We start from the raw sequence: 7500 nt of genomic DNA on the forward strand, positions 1-7500 counted from the left end.
AGAGAGAGAGAGAGAGAGAGAGAGAGAGAGAGAGAGAGAGAGAGAGATTAAGCGCTGTAGCGGCGACATCTACTCGTATCACATAGAACCACATAATCACATTTGCATAAGATATAAACACCAACTTTCCATTTTTTTTTTATCGCAACGCCAGCCAACCCTCAGAACCCGGGGTAATGACCGATTAACTGATAGCTGCTCTGATACGAAAGTTATCGCGAAAGATGACAGAACATATCTATCGCTGGGGCTTTTATCGTCTCTGTTTCTCTTTTTCTGAAGCGAGAGCGGCACGTGATCGCAGCATTCCTGCTCCGTCCTGACAGGGAAATTCATGGACACTTATCAAAGGATTGTTCAGTTCTCCTCTGCAACAATACTGGCTTGACATCAGGCGATGATGCCAAACATTGAAAATTGTAAGAACACCGACAGCAAAATAAATTAATTGCAGAGAACGACAGCAACGGCACAGAAGTAACAGCGAAACAGGCGGAGGGTGAACATCAGAGGGACATCTTATCCCCGTTTGAGTGGCTCAAGATCAAGGCCAGGCAGCGCTAGCGCCCGAGGGCATCTGTGACCTTCACACCCACAAACATTCAGTTATCATTCAACGCTCAGATAAAAAAAAAACCTTTCTCTATCATTCGAATCACGGGTCCGTTTAAATAAAGGAAGGCAATATTTCTACGAGTCTTTCCTCCTGAAGAAGCTATTAAAAAGGGCAAAGAGCCTAATAAAACGTAAGTTTGTGTAAGAATGATGTAAAGCGTTTTACTTGAGTTGCCCGGGCGCAGGATATGGCTGTCCCGCGCCCTGCCACCGCCTCGCCTTCATTCATAATTGTGCAAGAGGCGCCTCAAGGAGAAGCTCAAGTGAGACTCTGAAGGCTATAATTGTATGCACCGATGATGCAATCCACCACAACATAGAAGTGCGCAGGCTTTTCCTTAAAACTGCTTGCAAATATCGGCTTTGAATTGAAGGATTTGTGGCATGAATAGAAAGATTTTGCATTTAAGGGAATCATTACAAGTGCATAGAATGTCTAGGGAGATGAGTCACCAGATGTAACACTGCGTCACATGTAAGAATATCGGATATTTGGAGACGGAGAGGAGAAACGTGACAAAAACAGGCTTGAATTCACCAATATTTTGCGTGCTGGATTATCTTTACTCATTTATTGATATACGTACATGAACTAGTTAGTGAGCGCGAGTTATCATAATCCATTGTTCACAAACCCACTTTTTGCGCCGAGGATCTCATCCCGACCCTGGAGTAAAGAGAGCAGACGATTATCGCCTCTCAAGACACCTCTAGGGGGCGCCAGACTAGCCCCTACGCACAGGGAGATAAAGCTCATTTCGCCCTTTCGATCGGCATTGGGATCCAACTCATCATCAGCAAGAAACACTAAAGGAGAAAAGGACTGATGTGGACAATCTATGTGCAAAAAATACCAGCTGTAAAAAAGGGAAGCGAAGACGTGGACGCTTCTGCTAGTCCTTGGGGCATGGGAGAAAAAGGCTCATATTCCCTTGCGCTGCCGAGGCTGTGCCCGGGGACGAACTGGAGCATCCACGCCAAGGACACCGCGACGCCCCTGCCGGGTGTCCTTTCCGCCATGTTTGGGAGCCCACCTGGGGGGGGGGGGGTCCCTATTGGTAGGCATCGGGGAAATGTGAAGCTTCGGAACGAATGCAGGGGGGGGGGGGGGTACATGTGCACACTACCGTAGGTCCGATTAACAGATTAAATAGGCCAATTCATGGACAAGTGTGTGTCTATATATATATATATATATATATATATATATATATATATGTATATATATGTATATATATACGTATTTATATATGCATATATATATGTATATGTATATATGTGTGTGTGTATATGTATGTATATATGTATGTATATATGTATATATAGGTATGTATGTATGTATGTATATATATATATATATATATATATATATATATATATAGAGAGAGAGAGAGAGAGAGAGAGAGAGAGAGAGAGAGAGCGTGTATGAAGCATGCAGGATATATCTATTTATGTATACATATATGCATATATGTATGTATGCAGTTGTATATGTACCATTGTATCTATGTATGTACGTATATTCACGTATGTATGTATGTATGTTTTTATGTCTGTCTGTCTGTCTGTCTGTAGCCTATGCATGTATGCATGCATGTATGCATGTTTTTATGTCTTTCTGTCTGTAGGATATGCATGTATGTGTATGTGTGTGTGTATTTGTATGTATGTATGTATGTATGTATGTATGTATGTATGTATGTATGTATGTATGTATGTATGCATGTATGTATGTATGTATGTATGTGTGTGTGTGTGTGTGTGTGTGTGTGTGTATGTATGTATGTATGTATGTAAGGACGTGTGTGTATGCACGTATTCGTGCGCATATGTATGACTTTGAATCTATGTACGTTCTAGTGTATTTGTATGTATGTATGTATGTATGTATGTATGTATGTATGTATGTATGTATGTATGTATGCATGTATGTATGTATGCATGTATGTATGTATGTATGTATGTATGTATGTATGTATGTATGCATGTATGTATGTATGTATGTATGTGTGTGTGTGTGTGTGTGTGTGTGTGTATGTATGTATGTATGTATGTAAGGACGTGTGTGTATGCACGTATTCGTGCGCATATGTATGACTTTGAATCTATGTACGTTCTAGAGTTCCACGATATCAAAGGACAGCTCATATGCGTAACAGCAGAGAAGAGACTGTCACCCCCTCTACCTTCCCTCTCGCTGCCCCCCTTGCCCCTGGCCTTCCGTCCCCCCCCCCTTTCCCTCCGCACTATTCAGTGAGCAGAATCTCCGGCAGCGTGACAATGGGCGCTGCATTGGTTTCTTCGCGGTTCATTCATTCCCGGCGCGCGGCAAAGGCCTGGCCGGGCAGTCAATAGGCAGATGCATTGCCGACTCACTCATGGGCAGGGATGGCTGCAGTGCCCTTTGTACTCGCAGGCAAAGTTTGCAACACGGGCGAGCTGTGTACCTGCGCCCGGTCGGTATTGTCCTCAATGCAGGTATGCCCTTACTGAGATCACTTTATCCTTGGGAAGATGTTAAGGCGGCTGTCAAGAGGTAAATTGATAGGATTTTCGACCATATAAATTGGCTCTGTAGGCGATCTTTTGGAGGAATTCCTTCGGCCATTGATTCTAAGGCAGATCTGGGCAGAGCCACTGCGGCCGAGGGAGGGAGGGGGATATGGTAACTGCGAAGGAGCGAGAGAGAGAGAGAGAGAGAGAGAGAGAGAGAGAGAGAGAGAGAGAGAGAGAGAGAGAGAGAGAGAGAGAGAGAGAGAGAGAGAGAAAGACAGAGAGAGAGAGAGAGAGAGAGAGAGAGAGAGAGAGAGAAGACAGAGAGAGAGAGAGAGAGAGAGAGAGAGAGAGAGAGAGACAGAGAGAGAGAGAGAGAGAGAGAGAGAGAGAGAGAGAGAGAGAGAGAGAGAGAGAGAGAGAGAGAGAGAGAGAGAGAGAGAGAGAGAGAGAGAGAGAGAGAGAGAGAGAGAGAGAGAGAGAGAGAGAGAGAGAGAGAGAGAGAGAGAGAGAGAGAGAACATCCATTTTTTGATAGTGGGACGCGGACGTAAAGTTCAAGGCTTCGCCTCCTGACAAATCCAGCATGCGATAGAGAAAAAGAGGAGAAAAAATGGGAGCCGTGACCTTGCCGACTACCAAGGGTTCGTAGCAGACCGTCGGAGGCGAATCGAGGGAGAGAAGACGATTTTCATTTTCTTTTCCTGTGAGGTGGCTGAAGGGAGGAGGAGGGAAGGGAGAAAGAGGGAGAGGAGGAGAAGAGAAGAAGGAGAGGGAGAGGGAGAGGGAGAGGGAGAGGGAGAGAGAGAGAGAGAGAGAGAGAGAGAGAGAGAGAGAGAGAGAGAGAGAGAGAGAGAGAGAGAGAGAGAGAGAGAGAGAGAGAGAGAAAGAGAAAGAGAGAGAGAGGGGGGGGGGTAGGAGGCGAGGATGAGATAGGCAGTAAGGGAGTGGGTGGAGAGAGGGGGGGGGGGGGAAATAAGGGGAGGGGGTGAAAGGAAGAGAAAAAGAGGAAGAAGAGGATTAAGACGAGAAAATGAAAAGGGGCGGTAAAGGAAGAGTTCGGAGAGGGGATAAACAGAGAGAGGGAGTAGTTCCCACGTGGCTTGAGATGAGCTTCTGAAGTCTGAGCTAAAGGTGAAGAGTTAAATGAAGACCCGTATTGCCCATGCGTGTTGCTTCGTGTTTTGGCATCTTGTCTGTGGCATTCTAGCATTAACATAGAAGTTTGAATAAGACACCTTTGGTCATTTCTATCTATTTTACCAAAATATTCACGTTGATATCTTTTCCCTTACTCTCTCTCTCTCTCTCACACACACACACACACAAACGCACACACACACACACACACACACACACACACACACACACACACACACACACACACACACACACACACACACGGGTGCGCCAACTTGCTCCTCATAATCAACCTCGATCCGTGTTCTCGTCGCCCTTGGACGCAGGAGGGACCGTCCCTCCGTGGGAAGGCCTGAACTGCCCTCCCCTCTTTCTATCTGGCACATCAGAGCCACCACGGGTAGCGGTCCCTGTGCCAGGTTGTATTGTAGGACGCCCGGGTTTCCTTTTCCTTATCCCCCTCCTCCTCCTACTACTCCTCCTCCTCTTCTTCTTCCTTTTCTACCTGCTCCTCCTCCCCCTCCTCCTCCTCCTCTTCTTCTTCTTCTTCTTCTTCTTCTTCTTCTTCTTCTTCTTCTTCTTCTTCTTCTTCTTCTTCTTCTTCTTCTTCTTCTTCTTCTTCTTCTTCTCCTCCTCCTTCTCCTTTTCTTCCTCCTCCTCCTCTCCCCCTGCTGGCGAGGCCCTACGGCACAAGGAGCGCGGCAGGGCCTCAAGCTCGGTGTTCGCGGCGCAGGAGTTGAATTTCGTTTCACTTTTTAACCAAGGGCGGAGTCGGGGCTGCGGGAAGGGCTCGCTCGTATTAACGGTAGAAGTGTGCTTGCCTGTCTGGTCTAGCTCCGTGTGTGCATGCATGTATGTGTGTTAACGTGTGTTCGTGCGTATGTCGCTGTGCACGAAAGCGTTTATGGAAGGAGGCTAAGGAGGCGAGTGCGTGAGAATGAAGCGCAAGCCCGCGGGAGCGTCAATGTGCTTGCTGTAGTCGAGGCTTCGAATCTCGAACGCCGGAGAAGCAACCGACGTGTCTTGCGGCGCGGAGAAGGGTATAGCACGACCTTGCGATTCATTCTGGCCGTTGTTTTTTGCAGACATGCTTGCCGTCTCTTACGTCTGTCCGCCGAAGCCTCTTGAAGGACAGGCCGGCGCGCAAGCATGATGCGGCGGCCGCGGGCCCTCGGAACGACCTCCTCCCGAGGGACGCTCGCGTTAGCAAGCGGCAGCCCCTCCGGTGGAAGGGGAAGCCAAACCGTCATCGTCCCTGCATCGTCTCCACGAGGCATGGCGTTATTTCGCAGCCAGCGGTGACTACCTGGAGGTCGTTACGGTCGTCAGTGCGGAATTATAAGCTCACGTGTCACCCTAGCAATCGAGCCTTTGCGCTCTCCTTTTACCCCCAAGGCCCATCAGGAAAGATCGAGGGCTTGCGATTTCCGTTAAAAAAGACACCTGAAATGATCCGGTAAGAAATGAGGAGCGCACCCACCCTCCCGCGGCGGCGCTGGCATCCCTCTGTGGCTTCTCAGGTACCGAATCACAACGTCTTAAGGCGAGGCTCCTACATCTCTCTTCAACGCTCAATAAGCAACTCTCGCGCGCTTACGTAAGCCCCGGGTGCAGATGGAGCGCATTCAGAAATGTTCCTTCGAGCGCCTTCGCCCAAGGGTGAGTGTGATACCCGTAGCATTTACCCTTGAAACACCTCGAGGAAGTTAGGTATTAGGGTGACGCTCATGTTCGCTTTACTTGGCAAGGTTTTAATGCTACGCGACACTGGCGGATTCTGCGCGACTATTCTTGTTTAATTGTGGATGGGCATTGATTGTGCAACTTGTCTTGGTGGCGCAATTACTAGCACCCCTCGTGAGGGGGGGGGGGGTATCTTTGCATTATTGCGGTTCCTTCACATCCAGGCGTTCGGATGTGATGTTCTGATGCCATCAAGGAGAACAGTACAAGTGTAGGGGAACAGAATCTTGTGTTGTTGTCCCGCCGGCATGGCAAGCACACGAGACGACCACTTTCATCGTCAAAGGAACCAATAAAATATTACTTAAACATCCTACTTGCACCGTGACTTCGACCACGGTCTCTACGGTCATCCTCAAGCTACACGAAGATGCCGCCGCCGCCGCCGCCGTTGTCCTTCCACGCGAGCACCGAAGGAACAAGGTCCCCCGTCGCCCCGGGCGCCCTGAAGGTCACCTTGAACCGCGCATCATTCACACTCCCACGTTATCGCCTCTCAGGGCCGTCGCCATGCCCTGGCTGGAGGGACAAGGGCCAGCCCTTCTTTCCCCTTCCGTAGAAGAACTTCTACACCCGAGAGGCCCTGCGCGGGCGAATGTCCCTCCGGGACGCCGGTCCTCCCGACGCAGCTCGCTTGCACTCGGCACGAAGATTCTAACGCGCTGTTTGCCAGGTATTTCGAGTGCGTCCACCGAGCGACCTTGGGACGCATTCCGGAGCTAAGCTCATGTCGAGCTAACTCCTCGGACCTTCGAGTCTTCCCTCCGTGTCGAGGATTCGCTGACCAAACTCCCGCAGCGTCACGGCCGCAGCTGAGACTCCGGAGACGTGGCATCGGCGAGGCTTCACTCGCGGCAAAAACCTTGGCTTGGTTCTTCTCGTAGACTTCCAGCAACTCTTCCCGTTCTGCGCTGCCGCGCCACCTGCTTCTTGTCGTGCAGGAAGCCACGCGCAGAGCAACTACGGAAACATACGAAGTATTTCATGCTATTTAAATAATTTAGGGCCCTGTGCGGGTGGTCCTGTATCTTCGTGTGCTTGTCCAGGAATGTGAGTGTGTGCGTTCGAACAGATCTGCACGCGCGTGAGTGTGTGGCCCATCAGTGTCGGCGGGAAGGGAATCCCACGTGACGCCGGCGATCGTTATGCAGTGTGCGTACGCTGCGTCGACTAATGCTTCCGGTATTAAGTAAAGCTGTGATTTTCTATGTTCCATTTTACTGCTGGCGTTGTGTCTTTTATGACTGACCACGTGTTCAAACGCTTGCACGCAGTTTTCGCTCTCACGAATGTGTTGCTATTTACATCACACACACAAACCTAAGCGCAGCCCAACGGACACGCCCAAAAAAACAAACAAAGCCACGCGTTGCCATAACAATCTCTAGGTCGGTTTAAGATGCCAGGCACAAAAAGTTCCAAGCGACCTTCCTCGTGTAACAAGGTCACCGATGCCCACGCCCATCAGACCACTTGTTCCAGCCCGGCCACTCCCGACCACACCCTCCCC

At 49.3% G+C, this 7500-nt stretch overlaps 1 protein-coding gene across 1 annotated transcript in view; it reads right to left on the reverse strand.

Moving 5' to 3' along the window:
- Window positions 1–7500, reverse strand: part of LOC125040569 (PR domain zinc finger protein 1-like) — a 35050-nt gene that overhangs the window by 14052 nt on the left and 13498 nt on the right. The window lies entirely within an intron of this gene.

This window comes from Penaeus chinensis, chromosome 29 (assembly GCF_019202785.1).
Source record: "Penaeus chinensis breed Huanghai No. 1 chromosome 29, ASM1920278v2, whole genome shotgun sequence".
NCBI lineage: Eukaryota > Metazoa > Arthropoda > Malacostraca > Decapoda > Penaeidae > Penaeus > Penaeus chinensis.